Source organism: Mesocricetus auratus, unplaced genomic scaffold (assembly GCF_017639785.1).
Source record: "Mesocricetus auratus isolate SY011 unplaced genomic scaffold, BCM_Maur_2.0 Super-Scaffold_100011, whole genome shotgun sequence".
In the NCBI taxonomy this organism is placed as follows: domain Eukaryota; kingdom Metazoa; phylum Chordata; class Mammalia; order Rodentia; family Cricetidae; genus Mesocricetus; species Mesocricetus auratus.
In genome coordinates, this window is record NW_024429195.1 from 59,317,942 (window position 1) to 59,336,576 (window position 18,635).

An 18,635-nucleotide genomic window follows, 5' to 3' on the forward strand; every position below is an offset into this window, starting at 1 on the left:
GTAGCAGTTCCTTCCTGAGCAAGCAAAAAACTGAAAAACATAATAGCGTACAGTATCCAGACTCTCTGTGTATTTTCCATCTTTACGTGGCTTATTTATCTATTATTACTTTATTTATTTTACTTTTATTTTTCTCTGAGACAGGGTTTCTCTTTGGAAATCAGCCTGCCTCTGCCTCTGGAGGAAATCCTACCCGCGTGCGCCACCACAACGTCGGCTTTTCTATTTATTTACCACTTTGCCGTTTCATTTTCTCTCTCAATCTCATGTATATTTTTAAACACACTGTAAACCTTTACAGGTTTTGTTCATCCAAGTCTGACTTTACTGTAAATCTTTATGTTTTTCTGGCCACGCGTCTTATCTGTAAAACCGCGGCTGTTTCAAACTGTCGTTTCCAAGATGGCAGGCGTAAGCGTGATTCCAGCTTACCGCCTCAGTCCATGCTGACATCCAGCAAAAGCTGCCTCTTCCAGCTGTACATACACACCTTTTAATCGTTAGCAGAGTCTTTTAAAACAACCTTGCTGGTTTTTTTTTTAATGCCGAGTCAGGAAGGCTAACTTAAGCCAGCCGCGAGTCTCTGCTTGCTGCTAACAAAACAGAGCCCACCTGAGAAAACGCTGCTACCAAAAATCTGTGCATCTCTCCGTTCTTCTGTTTCTAAAATTCCTTTAAAGCTTTTGTCATTCTGCGTGGAAATTCATGATCCCACTCCTGATCACCATTTTGTTAAGGGAAACCTTTTCCTTTGTGAAGAAGAGAGCCTGCCCTGGAACTCACTCTGTAGACCAGCCTAGCCTCAGACTCATCATCCTCCTGCCTCCTCCCTCAGCAAACCCTACCAGTGTGCACCACCTCAACTGGCTAACCAAAGAGAAAGAGTGTACCTGAAGCCTTGGCAGCCATACCCCTTGGGCGTGGCTTCAGGTAGATGGATGCTGGAAAGAGGAAAGCTTGAGGCATGGCTTCTTTTGTGCTCTTTCTCTTGGGTCAGCCAGGCAGGTGGGCAGGTGGTGGAGCAGCCTTTAATCCCAGCTCTCAGGAGGCAGAGGCAGGCAGATTGCTGTGAGTTAAAAGACAGCCAGAAGGAGCCTTTACCTGCTGAGTCAACTTGCTGGCTTGATATATTGTTTGAGAATATGTGCTGGAGTGAGGCTGTGCCACATTGTCTACTGGCTATATGAAGGTATTCTAACAAACAGCAAGCTACTGTTCAACAAGATGCTTTTAACTAGAAAGGGGCACCAGTGTACTGGAATATAGAAACTGTGAAAAGGGAACTAAATTTGACATACAAGAGTCATAAAGAGAATGCAATGTCAAAGATATTATTGGATAAGATACTTCTTAAAAAAATAATTATGCTTTCAGCACTGAGAATATGGATCAAATTAAGGGCTTAAATTAAAGTGTAGAGAGCATGAGGAATTTTTGTATTTCTGAGAAAGTGTTTGGAAATACATGGAAGGCATTTCTTGATTCATCATGTTCCTTTTCTCTGTTTATTTTTTGCAATGATATTTTACAGTGTATTCTTCAAAGTGTCTGTTCGTTCTCTATGCTTTTGTCTAGAGTTGAAATAAAATAAAAAATTTAGGGCTATATAATGCTGTCAGGCCCGTAATGAAATCTAGCTTTATTTATGTGTGCCCAGAGGCTCAGAGCAGTCTGAGTTTCTAACTGTGGTGTTAAACATTGCTTGACACTCATTCCCTTAAATCCTTTGATAAGAGCTGGTTTTTTTTTTGCTTGTTTTTTTTCTTTTTTTATGTTCTCGCAAAAGTGTCCTCAGAGAATGGTGAAAGAGGAAAGCGGTTTGTTCATACATGGATTATTTTATTATTTAACCTGTGCTGCTATTGGGGGACGATGCAGCTATTGGTAAGTAATGTAGATCTGATTCTGATGGAGTAAAATCAGGCACTATGTAGCTATGGAATGCTTAGAAATTAAAGCAAACCTTGGGCATGCCTGTGGACTTCAATAAGTCAATGTGGGAGCTGGGATGGACACAAATTGAATCACAGTATCAGAAACTGACCTAGACTCTGTCTCTCTCAGTTGTTACATATAATATGTTATTTTAATTTAAATGGATTTGGAGTTTTATATCTATCAATATATCTACCTACCTTTGTATGTATTGATCTATGTATCTATCAACATATCTATGTATCTATCTAACTATCGATCTATGTACCAATCTATGTATCTATGTATCTATCTGTCTATCATTCATCCATTCATCTATGATAATTGGGAAGATAGTTTTATGGGTTCCATGACTAGAAATAACTGAGGTGACTTTCCTTACAGTCTGGGTATTTGTAATCATGGGCTTAAATTTGTAATGGGATGTGTTGCTAACCCTGTGGGAATAGCCCAGGTTACTTGGCACTTAAAATAATCATGTCCATACTAGCTGAGTGATGGTGGCACATACCTTTAATCCCAGCACTCGGGAGCAGAAGCAGGCAGATCTCTGTGAGTTTCATGCCAGCCAGGGCTACACAGAGAAACCCTGTCTCAAGAGAAAGAATATCCATATAAGACATGAAGCATAACAAGGATGACAAGGTCTCGGAAATCAGAAGGGATGAAAGCTCTATCCAGATGCCAGTGGCTAGGGACTGCTCTCAAACCTGGAGATGGAAACCTCATTAAAAATAGATTTGAGGAACAGTGAAACATGCATTCTGTTGGAATTCTCCATCTTATGTTTGGAAAATGGCAGTAATCTTTTCTTAAATTAAAATATAATGGTTTCACTGTCAGTAATATATTTTAATTTAATTTAATGTTAGCTACCATTGATGAATAGACATATACTTATTATATTAGAAGTCAAAAGGCTGTCCAGTAAACACCTAAACCATACTATACTCTGTGTTTAGCAATAGTCCATTTCTTCACACATATTTCTTCCCACTTTTTCTGCCTTTTCTTTCCAGCTGGAAACCATACTATGGCTTTGTGTATAGCTTTCCATATCTTAATAACAAAAGATTAGCTATTTGATACCTTCAGAAGAGAAGAAAACATGTTTTAGTTACAAATATACTGAACAAAAATGTATAGGGTCTTTTATGACTTCCATAAAGACCTAAATAAAAAAATAACGTTCTTTGGAGTTTTTTGACACTGTAGGCAGGAAATGATGAGATGGGTCACAGTGTATTTTTGTCCCTGCCAATTATGGCGGTGAGATCAGAGGTATATATGAAATATATTTTTAGTGGTTGCACAGCATTTAGCTGGAACAGTCTTCATGCTACACTCTGTGGCTTAACTTGGCAAATATGATAAAGAACATAAACCACAAAGTGCCATGGGTCTGAGGATATAATGAAGTCATGCATTACCGTAAAGGGCGGTGGGGAAATCAACCTTTTTCCAATAGCTAAGGTCTTTGCACTTCAGTGCATCATACATGCTTTATTATTTAGTATTTTTAGCCTACTGAAGTTGCATAACGTTCTCCACCTTAGGCTTCCAGGCCTAAGTGGCTTGTCTTCATTCATGTTCATTGGGGTTGTTGGGTGCCAGCTGGAATGTCCTGCACAGGCCTGCTCTCCAGCTCTCTTGTACACATTGGTGGTTACATAGCAAATTCTCATGTTCATTGGTGATTTTCTGAGTTCCCATTGTAGGTCTTGAAACTTCAGCTTAATGACCAAGGCCGTTGAGAGAACACGAATCTGGGTTGGGAAGAAAATGTAGGGAGTCGGGGAGCGTTGTTCAGACATCCCATACCCACCTGGAAGGTTAGCGATGTTCACAGCAGATGCTGTACCTAGGCACTTGGTGATGGTGAGAGATGCAAGGATGGAAGGTGACACCTGAAGATACTGAAACAGCATGCTTGGATGACTCGAGTACCTTTCATTGGTTCCTAACCTGTGGATTGTGACCTCACGGGGTCACATATCAGGTATCCTGTGTATCAGATATTTAGATTACAAGTCATAACAGTAACAGAATTATAGTTGTGAAGTGCCAATGAAATAATCTTATGGTTGGGGGTCATCATAAGGTGATGAACTGTCTTAAAGGGTCTCAGTAGTATGAAGGTTGAAAACCACTAGTCTAAGTAGGTATTTCAAGTTGGAAATAAATCACCAGACTATAAACATCTGCTGTAAGAGATTTTTGTAGAAGTAAGTTAATTTGTTTCCATTTGAATTACCTATAAGTGTTAGAATGAGGATATATTTAAAAATATAGACACAAAGGGAAATGCTTTTTTGTTTTGTTTTCAGTGTGCTTTCTAACATGGAATCATCATTATGCCTAGTACCTGTCACCTATCTTTATTAGAAAAGCTCTTTGAGTCCCTTCTACAAAATGGCTTTTTGAAAACCCTCCCCCCTTTAAAAATGTGAATGTGTGTTGTCTTTTTTTTATGGTTTGATTGGTATGGAAAATGCCTGTTCATTTGAGACATTTCTTCTCTATATGTTTCTTCTTATTTTAGCTTCACTTGGCCCAGCAATCTGTGTACTGTGCATTTGTGGATGAGTCTCCTTCTGCCTTGGGGACTGAACTCCTGGCTTAAATCAATCTCAGACGTCTCAGTCATAAACTCTTGACTGTGGTTTGAAAACTCTCTTCTGAGTAATCTGAAATTTCTATTGTTTATTTCTTTTTTGTAAAAACCACAAAAACATTTCCTGAATTATCCCCACTAAGATTGATTTTAATTATGCCATTCAAATATTATTGAAAAGTAATCCAATTATTATTTAAAGATAGGTCATTAGAGTTACCTACAGATGGTTTTCTAGGAGGGGGAAAAAGTCAGCATTATAATTTGCTGTTCAAGTAACTACTTGAAACATTATACTGCTTATCAAATCATGCTAACTTTGTTGCATTAAATATTTACAGCTAAATGATTTAAATGCACATATCATCTTAGGAACTGATTATTTTTGTTTGTATGAACTCATTGCTTTAGAATCAGTTGGTGAGCATGTGTTTGTCCCAATAGAAATGGAAGGAGTTCCTTTCATGAAAGAGAGATGGCTTTTGACTTGCATCTGTGACCCACGGAACGGGTTTTAGGAATTGATCTTCTGTGATAAGGCATTATCCAACATTTCTAAAACTTTTAATAGTCAGACCTTCCTAAATCTCCACTTAGTGTGTTTCCCCTTTTGAGTATACATCAGAGCATGGAGATAATTTTAATAGCCTAGAAATTTACATGTACCTATTTATGGAACTAAAACACTTCTTTCAAAACTCTGTGAAACTTTATAATTGTAATTATGTAGTAAAGGGTACTAATTATTCATAAGATGATGCAGAATAGTAAAATGGCAAGATTAACAATGTTCAGTAAAAAAGGAACACTGTTAATGGGGATCTATTAATTTTGGGGAGAATAGTAACTAAAATCCTCTTTAAAAATTCTACCTTGACACTGGCCCTTAATTCAATTATATTACTGACTAAAAGCCCTAGGTGTAGTAATCAATTAGCAAGTCAGGCCAAAGAAACTTCTCCCAGTGTAAACACAAAGAGTCTGTGTGTGTGTGTGTGTGTGTGTGTGTGTGTGTGCACGCTCATGTGTGTACATGTGGGTGCATTGTGTTGTATCTGTGTGTTTGTGTGTATGTGTACATTTTGTGTGTGTGTGTGTGTGTGTGTGTGTGTGTGTGTGTGTGCGTGTGTATTCCAGAGGTGTTAGGGTCTTTGCTCCTCAGGATGCTCTGTACATGTCTCTTGTTTTCATGTTTCTCTCCTTTGTCTGCAGACATTGGATTCTCCTCGGCATCAGCGCCCTAAGTGACAGCCACTGGCAGTAATGAGGCTGCACACTCTGCTATAATTGAACCCTGTCAGCGCTACCCATTAAGGCCATAGTGTATATGCCAGCTCATTAATCCAAAGCTCATTTCTTCTCTGCCATTTCCTTTTTTTTATACTATGGCACTGTTTCAAGTCTTGATCCCCTCATTGTGTACTTGGGGGATCAGGACTAGAAAGTAATTGGTGTTGTTGCACTCATCCTGAGGAATAACCTTTTAATAAAGACATGTTCACATCTGCAAACTAACAGCATTGTGCCATGATTGCACATTGTGTGTGCTTCCAGGATAGTTATTTATAGTCAGATTTTGTGTGTGTATGTGCATGAGAGCATGTGTGTTCAGGCCCAGCATCTCAGATTCTGTCAGTTTCATGATACAAAGATATATGTTTATGATTAAGGGAATATATACATATGTACATTCATAGTTTTATTATATAGTTAATGTTATATTACACAATCATAAGAAAATGTATTACTATAAGAGGTTTTTAATGTCTCTTACGTGCTGTTTAAAAGTGTAACAGTCTTTCTACTATTTCAAATATTCAAACATTTGATATTAAAATCAAAATAATATTAAATTAATCCCAGTGTGCTTTACTCTGATTTACTCTTTTTCTATATAATGTATCCAGTTTTATCCTTGTTTTGTTCATTTTGTCTTGTATGCATGATCTCTTATTCTGTGTTCAAATTCCATGATAGTACAAGCAGAGATGTCTTAATTGTGATCCACCTGGTAACCCTTACTAAAAATTGTGTGCAACTTTTCTTAGAGCTTTTTCATCAAATCATGCTAAATATACCCTTTTTTTAAAAGTCCAAAACTCTAATTAAATGAAATCTTCTTTTGAATTACTTCGCATCGGTAATCTTATTGAGGCTTATCTTTAAATGTGCTTTCTAAGTAGGAATCAAAGAAAATATAGTCAGCCTTAGCAGGGGAGGCAGTTCAACTCAAAAGTATCATTTAACATAAATTAAAAAGTGTGAACAAAGGCTCAGTCTGTAGATGGAATACGAGGTGCTGGGAAGTGGGGGTAAGGAGAATAGAAGGAGCCATCGACACAGTTGGAAGACTCAGGCAATCCCTCAGAACTTCCTAGCTCCCAGCAGGGTCATATTTATCAACATTATCTTAGGTGGAAATACTGTAAAAATGAGCGGAAGGTTCTTGACGTACTGTACACAGATTACTATTTGGATATACCTTGTTGGTTAAGCTAACTGGAGTCTGAAACTTCCTGGACTCTACTTTGAATAAAGACAAAACAGCAATAAAGTTGGCAGGAAAGAACGTGTTAATGATAGCTTGTTTTGAGGGTGGGATTATAGTGTATAGTTTTTGGCATATATTTGGTGTTTAGTTCAAGATAGAAACTATGTGACTTGTCAGTCAACATGTAGTCCAGGGAGTAAAAATCATGCATACTCCAGAGATAACTTGCCTGATTTAGTCTATGGGTCCTCTGTTTTCCAGACCCGTGCCTGGTTCAGAAGTGCTCGGGATTTACCTTCTGATTTAATTAGTTCATATTATAACATGGATGAGGAGACTGTGTTTATAGTGGATATTTTTAAATGTAGTTTCTTTCTGGGCTGTGTGGTTGTGTATTAGAAGGCAAAAGAATGCTATTCTAGAAAAAAACAGCTGACCATCTGCTTTTGTCATCCAACAAAATAAAGGAAAGATGAAGCTCCATCTACAAAGTGGTCTTGAAAGTTCCCTCAGCCAGCAGACTCAACGTTCACTTTATAATCAGATGCCAGCATTTTTTGAGGGGTTGAGGTTAAACCCTAAATTTTTGTTATAAAACTCTTGTTTCACTCAATGTTTTGTTAAGATTGTAAAAATTTCATAAATCTATAAAATCAAGATGTCTATCTCTTAATACCAACACAGCATACATCTTGATATCTTTCTTTAAAAAATCATTTTAGAAAACAAAGTTAAGACAAGCTAACAAAGTTGAGTAGTTGTCTTGAGCTCTATGAATTGACATACTGTTGGGTGAAAATGAACAGTCCATCATGGGATCAAAAGTAAATGATGTTTTTTTCTGTCTAAGTCTTTTGGGGATAAGACGTAGGTGAGATGTTGAGGGAAAACTTAGAAGTAGAAGTGAGGTCACGTGCCATGACAACAGCACTAACAACAGGAAGAAAAGTGTTAGAATCATTTATGTTGTACGTTTTGAATATTGAAAAGGAGTTAAGGTGGGTGTGGGCATCAAGTGCACTCCACCCTGTAATGTTCTGGGTTCTCATTGATTTTGGTCATATTTAGCTATATAACTCCTGATTATAACCAGATGGTCAAGGATTTTAATCAAGACTGAGAAGGGATGCAATTTCTTTTCTAATAAAAGCCTGATTTAGTGAAAGGAAAAACAAAACAAAGTGAAACAGTGATGTACTCTTGAAAGTGCTTCATAAATCTGTCATCATGGATGTTTTCTACATCATGTAAATGACAATTTAGCTTTTCAACCTGTGGTAATGCTTGTGCAAAACACATGAGTTTCTCTGCTTTCTTATTTGGTCATAGTGTCACTCAGTGTTGTGGGATGGAGCCCTCTTACTTCCCTGCAGATGGTTCTACAGGAGTCCTCCAGTATACAGGTGTTCAGTGACTGAGCCTCGGGGAATAGTGTTCTCAGGGGCTCTTAGCGTGCACGCATCTCTTAAAGGCAGAGATTACTGCTCTGGTAGGAAAGATAACTCAGCCTAAAAACAATGCCAAGCTATGTGAAAACTGTCCAATTTCCTCCTTTCATCTGGGCTAAAGCAGGCTAACTCTGAACCTCCAGGTGAATCCCAGTTCCTAAGTTCATCTCATTCTTAGATTTCTTCTACAGACCTTAGGTGCTTCCTCATTGGCTCATGGCTGTATTTCTAACTCATGTGGCCTCATTTGGACTTTTTAGAAAGATCACATAAATTGCAACATAGCTGCCTGAATAACACAGTTGGAGTAGGAGGCGGGAAAGAAGCTGGTGTAAAGTTGTTGGAGGATGACTGGGATAGACACACTGAAGGCCAACAGAGACTTGTGAATGGGTGGAAGTCTGAGCCATTGTGGCATGCCAAGGAGTTGCCATTTCAGCTGACCTGCTTCAGCTCTGCTTCTCTGACTTAGGGATGTTGAGATGATCTTTGTGTTTCTGGTGGGGATTTGTGTTGTCTGTCAGTGTGTGTTGCGACTGCTTTTAAATTCACCACTCTCTAACAGAATCTTACTGAGAACATCTTGTAACCCTTGCTGAGAACATCACCCAGATATGGTCACTTGGGCTCCATCTACTTTGGAAAACATAGCTTCCCACCTTTGGTCCTCTGAGATAAATGAGTTATAGGCTTAGTGCTCTCATTGGTATAGACATAAAGCCCTCCAACTGAAACCCAACAGAGCTCAGGTTTTCTTCTCTGAAGGTTTAACACTGTTGTTATTGCCTGTGTTTGAAACTCTGAGATTTTGCACCTCTGGTGTGCTTAAAAGACACATCTTTGTTTTATAGTAGTTTTATAAGGCTGGTTCCTGGAGGAAAGGTTAGCTTTTGAAAGCCCCATATAGTATAGCGGGTTTCACAGCACCATCGTTATTTAATGGTGTCATTTGTGGATGTGGAGCTAGAAAGCCATGAGAAAAGAGTGCCTGAGTCACAGCCCCTGACTTTGTAGCTAAAACTCTGAAGATCATTCTTTGGCTTTGTGGGGTGTGATGTATAAGTGGTTCTGCTGTTTTGAATGGTAGCTGGGGAATGCTTAACCAAGACTTTTTGTATAATTGTTTTGAGACAGGCTCTTGGTGTGCATCATAGACTAGCCTTGAACTTGGGACCCTCTTACCTCAGCCTCCTGAGTGCTGGGATTATAGGATTGCACCATGGTGTCTACTTGTAAAGTCTTTCAAGATATGTATGTCCTTCTAAACATGTTACCAAAGAAAGAGTGATGTGAACAAAGTTTTAGCACACAGGATATTTCTTTCCTGACAAGTTGGAAGATGAGCTATAGGAGTGGAGGAGATGAACTACCAAGATTTAAGGAGTAATCATCTCAGATTTTCTGTGCTCAGACTAGGATTGCCGGTGTAGCTATTGATAAAGAAACTTTGTACTTTTAGCCAATAGCCCTAGACTCAGGGAAATAAATGTGTTCTGCAGTATGAGATCATATTTACTGCAAAAAATTAGTTTCTGATACTATATGCACCCAAGTTCAAATGGACATGAAATTTAATCTGTGTTATAAGTGTTTTTATATTTATTTCTATGTGTTCTTTGAGATCTTCATACAATGTATTTTATTATATTCTTTCCCATTCCCCAACTCCTCCCAGACCCTCTACCTACCAACTTCATGCTCTCTCTCTCTTAAAAATAACCTAAAACAAATACAAAAGAAAAACACCACTAAAACCCACAGAGTCCAATTTATGTTGGGCAACTATTTCTGAGCATGGGGCCTGCCTTGCAATATGATTGATAAATCCAGTGTCACTCCATTCAAGAAAACAGATCTTACTCTCCCAGTAGCTATATATATATTTTTATTAACTTCTAGGCTAGGGCTGGGAATTTTTGCTCACTTCCCCTCCTTTCTACTGGGATTTTGTCTGGTTGGATCTTGTGCAGGTCTTATATATGATACCCCAGTCTCCGTGACTTTACAACCCCTCTTCTGCATAGATCCCTTAGCCTGGAGGGGAGAGGTATGGTAAAGTCATCCCATTCTGCGTTGAGCATTCCAACGTTCATCTCTCTCTCTTGTTTCACTGTGGGTCTCTGTGTTACCATCTACCACAAGAATAAGCTTCTTTATTAAGGTTTGAAGGATGGGTACTGTGGTAGAATATTAGTCTAAGGTGTGTGACTTTTGTTTATGCTGCATTTGTTTGACTTGGTGAAGCTGTGATTCTTTCCCTGTCTAAAACACCTGATGGTCTAATAATAAGCTGATCAGCCAATAGCGAGGCAGGAGCAAGGACATGTGGAGCTGGCAGACAGAGAGGATAAATAGAAGGAGACGGAGAAGGAAGAGGAGCAAGAGAACAAGGAGAGGAGGGTGCCAAGGGCCAACCACCCAGTCAGCCATGGAGTAAGAAGGAAAGTAAGATTTACAGAAGTAAGAAAGAGAAAAGCCCAGAGTGAAAAGGTTGGTGGATTAGTTTACGATAAGAAAAGCTGTCTAGAAACAAGCCAAGCTAAGACTGGGCACTCATAACTAAGAATGGGCATTTGTGTGTGATTTATTTGGGAGCTGGGTGGTGGGCCCCTCAAAAAGTTATAAGAGCCTGAACACCAAAAGAGTGAGAAACCTCTCACAACAGGATACAGCAATATGCCATTGGAAGTTGTTTTATTAAGTTCATTTAGGAGAATAATAGTAGTACTTTTCCTAGGCCCATGATCTTAGTCTTAGAATCTTACAATAATTAACAATTTGAATGTTAACTTCATTCTCATGGAATGGGCCTTAAGGCCAATCAAAAATAAGCAACCACAGATTAACACCCGTATTGCATCAGTGGATATATGATTGTAGGGAATTATCTATTGTATATTATAGGGTTCACAGCCAAGTGAGACTGATGACTATTACTTTGCTATATCTGTAGTGTGTATAGATAGCATCTTCTAGAACTTCTACAGTATCCAGTAGAAGGATGCTTCAAGTGAATAACAGCTGGATCTCTCCATGTTTGATGACATGTGCCTATCTTCAGCAACAGGGTCCTACTGTCAAGTTGTGGAAGATAACAAATAGCATTGGCAGTAACTTGTGGTGTTTGGGGGCATCTGTGGATAGCATGAAAGTTCAAAGTAGTTAATTTGCATTTCTCTTACGGCAAAGGATATGGAACAATTTTTTTCAAGTGTTTCTCAGTCATTTGTGTTTTGCCTTTTGAGAGATTGCTATTTAGTTCTATACCTCATTTTTAATTGGGTTGTTTTTGGGCTGGAGAGATGGCTCAGCCATTAAAGGCTAGGCTCACAACCAAAAATATAATTGGGTTGTTTTCTTGGTGTTCAGTTATGTGAGGTTTTTAATTTTTTTTGTTCATTCTTCATTCTAGGTACTAACCCTCCATCAGATAAATAATTGATATTTCTTTCCAATTCTCTGTTTCCTTTTTGCTCAGATGTTGGCATTTTTCACTATGTAGAGGCTTTTACTTTCATGTGGTTCCATCTATTGATTGTTGGTATTAATGCCTATGCTATCATGGACCTGTTCAGGAATTTTGTATTTTTATCTTGTTTAGATTGTGTATATTTTCTATTCTTTCTGTCACAACCCCATCCTAATTACTAATACCGTATTGTTTTATCTATAAGAAACCTGTATACTTATAAAAAACACTTTTGTTGTGCACTAAACATAGTTCCAGGTGCTAGTGATACGAAATAAAAAGTTGCCATTTTGTAAACATTGTAGCAATAGTGAACTTGTGGCAATTAATCACTTCCTCATGAACAGACAGATAAAAAAATCAAAAGATTATTAATTTTGCAGTCAAATGCTCTACCACTGAGCTATACCCCAAGATTATTAATTTTGAAGTACAAAAATTTACTTAAATATCTTAATGTGGATTTATTTTATTGATTTTGGAGAAGTTACCTGTGTTTGAGGTTTTCTAGCTGGAAACTGTGATTGAAACAGTGTGTTCAGTGGTTAATCCAAGATACTTGTCTCATCCTATTTAGTTATTAGATCCCTTCACACATGGAGGTAGATTTGGTTAAGAAATTTGACAAGCATATTGAAACTTGCATGTGAGTTTAATTTCTTGCAAATTATAGAAGAATAATTTTGTAGAACAAAAGAGATCTCAGTCTAATTACCACCTCTGTTTTTAGTAGGGCTGTAATATTTCATCTTGGATTGCATTTGAGAAAAAGAGATTTTAGTACTGCAAATATGTTATATAAATATATATATATATATATTGTACTACAAATTAGCCTTACAATAAAACTGTAAATAGTAATGTGTTAAGGCACTACAATACTGCTGGTATCACATCACTGTTTGTTTTGAAATCATATTTAAATGCCAAAGGGATCGTTCTGCTACTAACAGACTGAGTATGAAGTGATGGTATAAATAACTTTTCACAAATTATAATTTCCTAACCTATTCATGGTCATGGTAATGAATGTATGACAGGTTAATTTCAATTAGTATTTAATCATTAATTTGATTGAAAAAGCTAGGTGACTCAAATCATTAGGGAGTGAGTCCATGCACTGGAACCAATCTTACAAAATACTGTTCTCTGAGCTGTGGTCATGATTGGGTAGCAAGAGGATTTTGATTCCTAAAACACCTGGGGAAATATAGACTGCTTTGTCTTAGGGATATGAAACATGCAAACATCCTGGAGATCCCGATGAGTCCTGCAGTAAAGATGTTATGCTTAATCGGGTGTTTAATAAATTAATGTAACTCTTGCTGGCATCCAGAAGATCTGGAATCTTGTGCTTCAGCAGCAGAGCAAGCCCCTGAGGGTCATGAGCCAGGGCTGCTCTCATGAGTTCTGTCATCCTAGCTTGCAGAGGGTGGAGGCTAAGAAAGGTCTCCTAATGAAAGGGAGGGGCCAAGGCCACATGCTTAGGTGCTTCTTCACCAAGAGTAGTAGTTAGAACTTCTTGAAGAATGTGGACAGAAAAAAGAATGTGGATAGAAATAAATGAGAGCTTCTCTTCCTGATGTCTCCTCATGTAGCAGTTTCTTCTTTCTTACCATTACAAAGAAAGTCATTGCACTTCATGTAGGTGCCTGCAGAGGTCAGAAGAAGATGTCAGATTCTCTGGAGCTAGAGTTACTTTGGTTGTGAGCTGCTAACAAAGGTGCTGGCAACCAAACTCAGATTCTTTGGAAGATCAACAAGTGCTCTTAATAGCTGGGCCATCTCTTCAGACCCTTAACATAGTAAAGAAAACAGGATGTCCATTCTAGATACCTTCCAAGTGAATATTCTGAGGCTTTCTTGGCCCTCCTTGACTTTGTTAGGGGAACATCCTAAGATGGCTGGCAGCATAAGTTTTTGAAGTTCAGCTAAGAGCCCAGAATAGTTGACACATATAATATACTAGGAGCAATAGAAATGGAGGAATGAGATTCCCTAAAGTTGAATCGTGCTTTTTCCTTAGTTCAACTTTTCTAAACCCATTCCTTATCTTTTAAAATAATGGCAGTAAGTTTCCAGGAAACAGTGTGTTTAAAAATGCTTACACAGATAAGTAATTCTCCATGATAAGAGTTTGGGGACACAATAGTTTTCACAACCTGGTATTGCTAGAAGCTGGAATCCCATGCCTTGCAGATGACTCTTGGACAGTCCTGGCTCAGCAGTATGGCCATTTATGTCCTCAGCAGCCAAAGGTTGAACTCCTAGGGTGTAAGAATGAGGTGCTCAGTACATCAGGAAGCAGGTAGACTAGCCACCATCCAGATCCCAAATCATGAATAGGGCCTTATTAGTTTTGAATGCTCAGCTCAGCCTTAGCTTAGCTCTTTTCTGGCTAGCTCTTAAAACGTAACCCATTTCTCTTCATCTATGTTTTGCCTCTGGACTTTTTACCTTTTCTTATTTTCTTGCTGTCTCCATGACTGATGGTGCCTGGCTTTCTGCTCCGGTCATGTCCCTCGTTCTCTCCTCTCCTCCTTTTTCCTTTTTTAGTTTTGAGCCTAGATTTCTCCTCCTTTCTATTGTCTCTGCCTGATAGTCCTGCCTAGCCTTTGTCTGCCTAGCTATTGGCCCATCTGCTTGTTACTAGGCCAATGAAGAACCTTAGGCAGGCAAGGTGAGACAAACGCCACGCATAATTTTCATAATTAAACAAATGCAGCAGAAAACAAGAGTAAAACACCTTTACACAATTAAAGTAATATTCTGTAGCAAAACAAGCATAAGTCATCTTTGCTTAGTTAAGTAATATTCCACAATAGCAGTTAACTGAAATATTCATAAATTAGTATTAATGACTAAGTGATGACAAATCCAGACTGGGAAATGTATTGGCATTACAAAGGCACCTATTGGAAAAATGTCTCAACACATATTAAGTAGAAAACAAATGTGCATAGTGCTTCTCATCTTGGTAAAATGTATAAAAGAATAAGCAGTGAGTTGTCTGGAAATAGAAATGGGTTCTTTAAAATTTTTTTAAAATTTAAATTAGAAGCAAGCCTGCTTCATATGTCAATCCCAGCTCCTTCTCCCTCCCTCCCTACCCCATTTCCACCAGTCCCCTATCCTGTCTTCCCACTGCTTCCCAGAGAGGGTGAGGCACTCCATGGGGGATCCCCAAAGTCTGTCATATCATCCAGGGCAGGGTCCAGGCCCTCCCCTATGTGTCCAGGCCTAGAAATGGGTTCTTAAAGAGTAAAGGACTTTTTTTCCTTCTCAATACAATTTGTAATTTTTATTTTGAGCAAGTATTGCTTTCCCAAGGCTTATGTGTCAATATTTATGTTAGAAGATGCATTGGCGTGTATTTGAATTTTCAAAGTTTTGGATAGAAGGAAACAGTTTGGAAGATGGGCCTCAAAGATTATGGTGCTATAATTTTGGAATTTTGCCAGTTATATGCTATAAAGTCAATTCAAAGGCCTGTATATTGCGTTGAATTTGATTCAGTGTGTAAAATTGCCTTTGGAAGTGTTTTCTTTTCTGGCACTTACATGCATGTTGAAGAATTTAGTGCTCTACATTAGATACAAACATTTCCCTAACAACATAATTTAGTATCGTTCACCCATTCACTTAAAGAAAGTGCATATGCAAACTGCAGTCTTAAAAAAGTAGCATTGATTTAGCCAACTCATCAATTTCATATAAGCTAATAAGGTCTGCATTAATCTTTAGGGGGAGGTCAGTTTCTAACTCACTTTATTTGGATCTGTAAAGGAACAAGACAGACAAAGTAGACTCAAATTGATTTATGTGGGTGGAGCTTGTTCCACGTGGGCTTAGTTAAGTAGATTCTAAAACAAAAGTGGGTTATAAAAAACAAGATAATGTAAGGATTTTTTTCTAATATTGTCCCTTTAGTAGTTTGCATAATTATGAGGTACTGGCATAGAATGAGAAACAATAGGAAATAACTCGTTAATGCCCATGTCTCCTTGGCATTGTTCCAGGGCTTGCAGCTTGAGATTTTCAGGGGAGATGGTCTGTATCTCTCCCCTGTCTGGTGCAGTACATCAAAGACTGAAGATGTCTCACTGCTCAGACAGTCCTCATTTTGTCTGAAGTGGTAATATCCTGAAGAGCCAATAGCAGCGTGAAACTTACAGGATGTTGGCAGTGTGGATCATGTTATTTTCAATTGTAGTGCTATTAGAGGAGCAGACTTGGATTTCCTGGCCTTTGAACAAAGCAAATTATTACAAAAGCCTTAGGTTTTAAGCCTGAGTTGTAACGTCATTATAGCGCTGGTAAATTAACTGGTTAGCTTGCCAGGGCTCAGTTTTAGGTAAGCTACAGTGTTTGATTATCATCATTGTATTTTCACTGTGGTACCCAGACTGAAGATATGCATCCTTGCTAATGAATAAAGAGATGTATCCAGAATACTGAAAAAATATTGAAGTGTGTATATTGAAGTGTGTTTGTGTGTATGTGGTTTATGGCTGAGTTTCTCTCTCTCTCTCTCTCTCTCTCTCTCTCTCTCTCTCTCTCTCTCTCTCTCTCTCTCTCCCTCTCCCTCTCCCTCTGTGTGTGTGTGTGTGTGTGTGTGCGCACATGTGGGGGTCAGGGTCAGCATTAGTGTCTTTCTCTGATGTTCTTGATCTCAATTTGCTAATTTCTACTAAAAAACTGTAAGTAAATTATAACTGTATAAGTTTCCCTGGTTTCCTTTCTTTCCTCTAACACCTTCCCCCCTGCCACCTCCCTCCAACTGCTCTCATGTCCCTCCATGTCAAATTGACAACCCTTGAAAAATTATTCATCTCTCTCTGTATTATGCAAATTCATAAATATGTGACTATAACCTGATGCATTTGTTTAGTGTGGCTTGAATGTATATGATTTCAGGGCTGAAGACTTTGTATTGGATAACTAGGTAGGGGCTCATCCTTGTAGATGCTAAGTCCCCCCTCTCTGAGCAGCCATTAACTGCTTGTCAGGTTTTGCCTCAGCTGGGACCCTTTGTGTTAGTATGTCTATTGATGCTGTCACTGTTTAGGCCTTGTTTAGGCAGTCATATTGTTGAGGTATAATGAGTATGGCTTCCCTGTCTTTTCTAGAAGAAACAATCTCACAGCTGACTTCCTGGTCTTTTGACTCTTGGAATCTCTGCACCGAGTTCCCTGAGTGGTAGGAGTGGGATACAGAGGTTATGAAGGGGGAAATGGGAAAAACAGAGAGGGAGCCCTAACTGGAGAGGGAGGGGGAAATCAATATGGAAGGGGAGGGAGGTTAATACATAGGGAGAGGGTGGGAGATGGAAGGTCAACACAGAAAGAGAGGGAGGAGGTTTCCTGTCTTTCCTGGATTCATGTGCAGCAATGGACCCCCTTCTTTTCAAATGGGGGTGAGCACTTAAACCCATGGGAACTGAGCATGACTTACTCCTGGGAGACAGGAAGTCCTTACACAGTCAGCATTTGCAGTACTATAGATGCAACATCTAGGTACATCACATGTGAACACAACCTGTGTGGACCAAGAAAAACAGGAATCCAGACAGGAAACTTTAAAGTACATGTTCTTCTCAGGACAATTCTGTGGAACAAACCAAGATATGTTTGGTCATTCAATATGAATGTTAATAAAAATAATATAAGTAAATTAATAAATATGAAGACTTAATTTTTAACTGCTTATTTTCCTTTTAACAAGTGTTTGATTTGTGAGAACAAATCATAGCTAAAAATAATTCCTTATATCTCTGTATCCTTGCCTGGTTATATTTACACACACACACACACACACACACACACACACACACACACACACGTTTAGGATCATCAAAAGAAAATGTCTAGGCCTTCCACAAGGATAGTTTGTTATTGGATTTTGATAATGTACTTTACATATTAAAACATTTAAATTTGTTTGGATAAAAACATGTCAGAAGATGATATTGAGCCCCTACATCGAAACATTCATCTCTTGGAAAGTAAGCATGAACTTAGGTTATAGTGTAATGCAGCCTTGTGACTGTGAGAAAACCATCTTTTAGGTGTTTCGACCATAAATTATGGGCAGTGGAATGTGCCTAAGTGGTGTGAATCGACTTCTACATATGTTGTTATTATCTCTCCAGTTGTATAAGGAATGCAGAAATATCACGGACTGAAGCAACAGCAAAAAGAGTGTGTTTTAGACACCCCAGTGACACAGGCTGCAGTCACAAGAGGAAAGTGTCAAATGAGAGGTTTTCTGTGACTAGTAAATACTCAGCAAGCTGGTGGGGAGCTGGCTCAGTGGAAAAGAACGCTTGCTGTTTAAGCTTGGGAAAGGAGTTTGAATCTTTGGTATGGATATGAGAAGCTGGGCATAGTCTCTTGTAATCCCAGCCTTGGGGGGTGGGGCAGTTGGAAGAGAGAGAGTTCCCAGAGAGCTTTCTGACAGCCAGTCTGGACAAACTAGGGAGCCTCCAATTTAATGAGACACTGCCTCAGGAGATAGAGCACTGGGAGGCATCAAGAAAGATAGTAGGTGTTCTGCTTTGTCTTCTGCTTGCCTGTGAACCTGGGAATTCACATACATGAACCATACACATCCACCACAAACACACACACACCATATGTGTATACACATACACATTATACACATTCACATGAACTTGCA

The 18,635-nt window shown here is 38.6% G+C and overlaps 1 protein-coding gene across 1 annotated transcript in view; it reads left to right on the plus strand.

Moving 5' to 3' along the window:
- Positions 1-18,635, plus strand: part of Nav3 (neuron navigator 3) — a 698,200-nt gene that overhangs the window by 57,516 nt on the left and 622,049 nt on the right. The gene's annotated exons all lie outside the window — the stretch shown is intronic.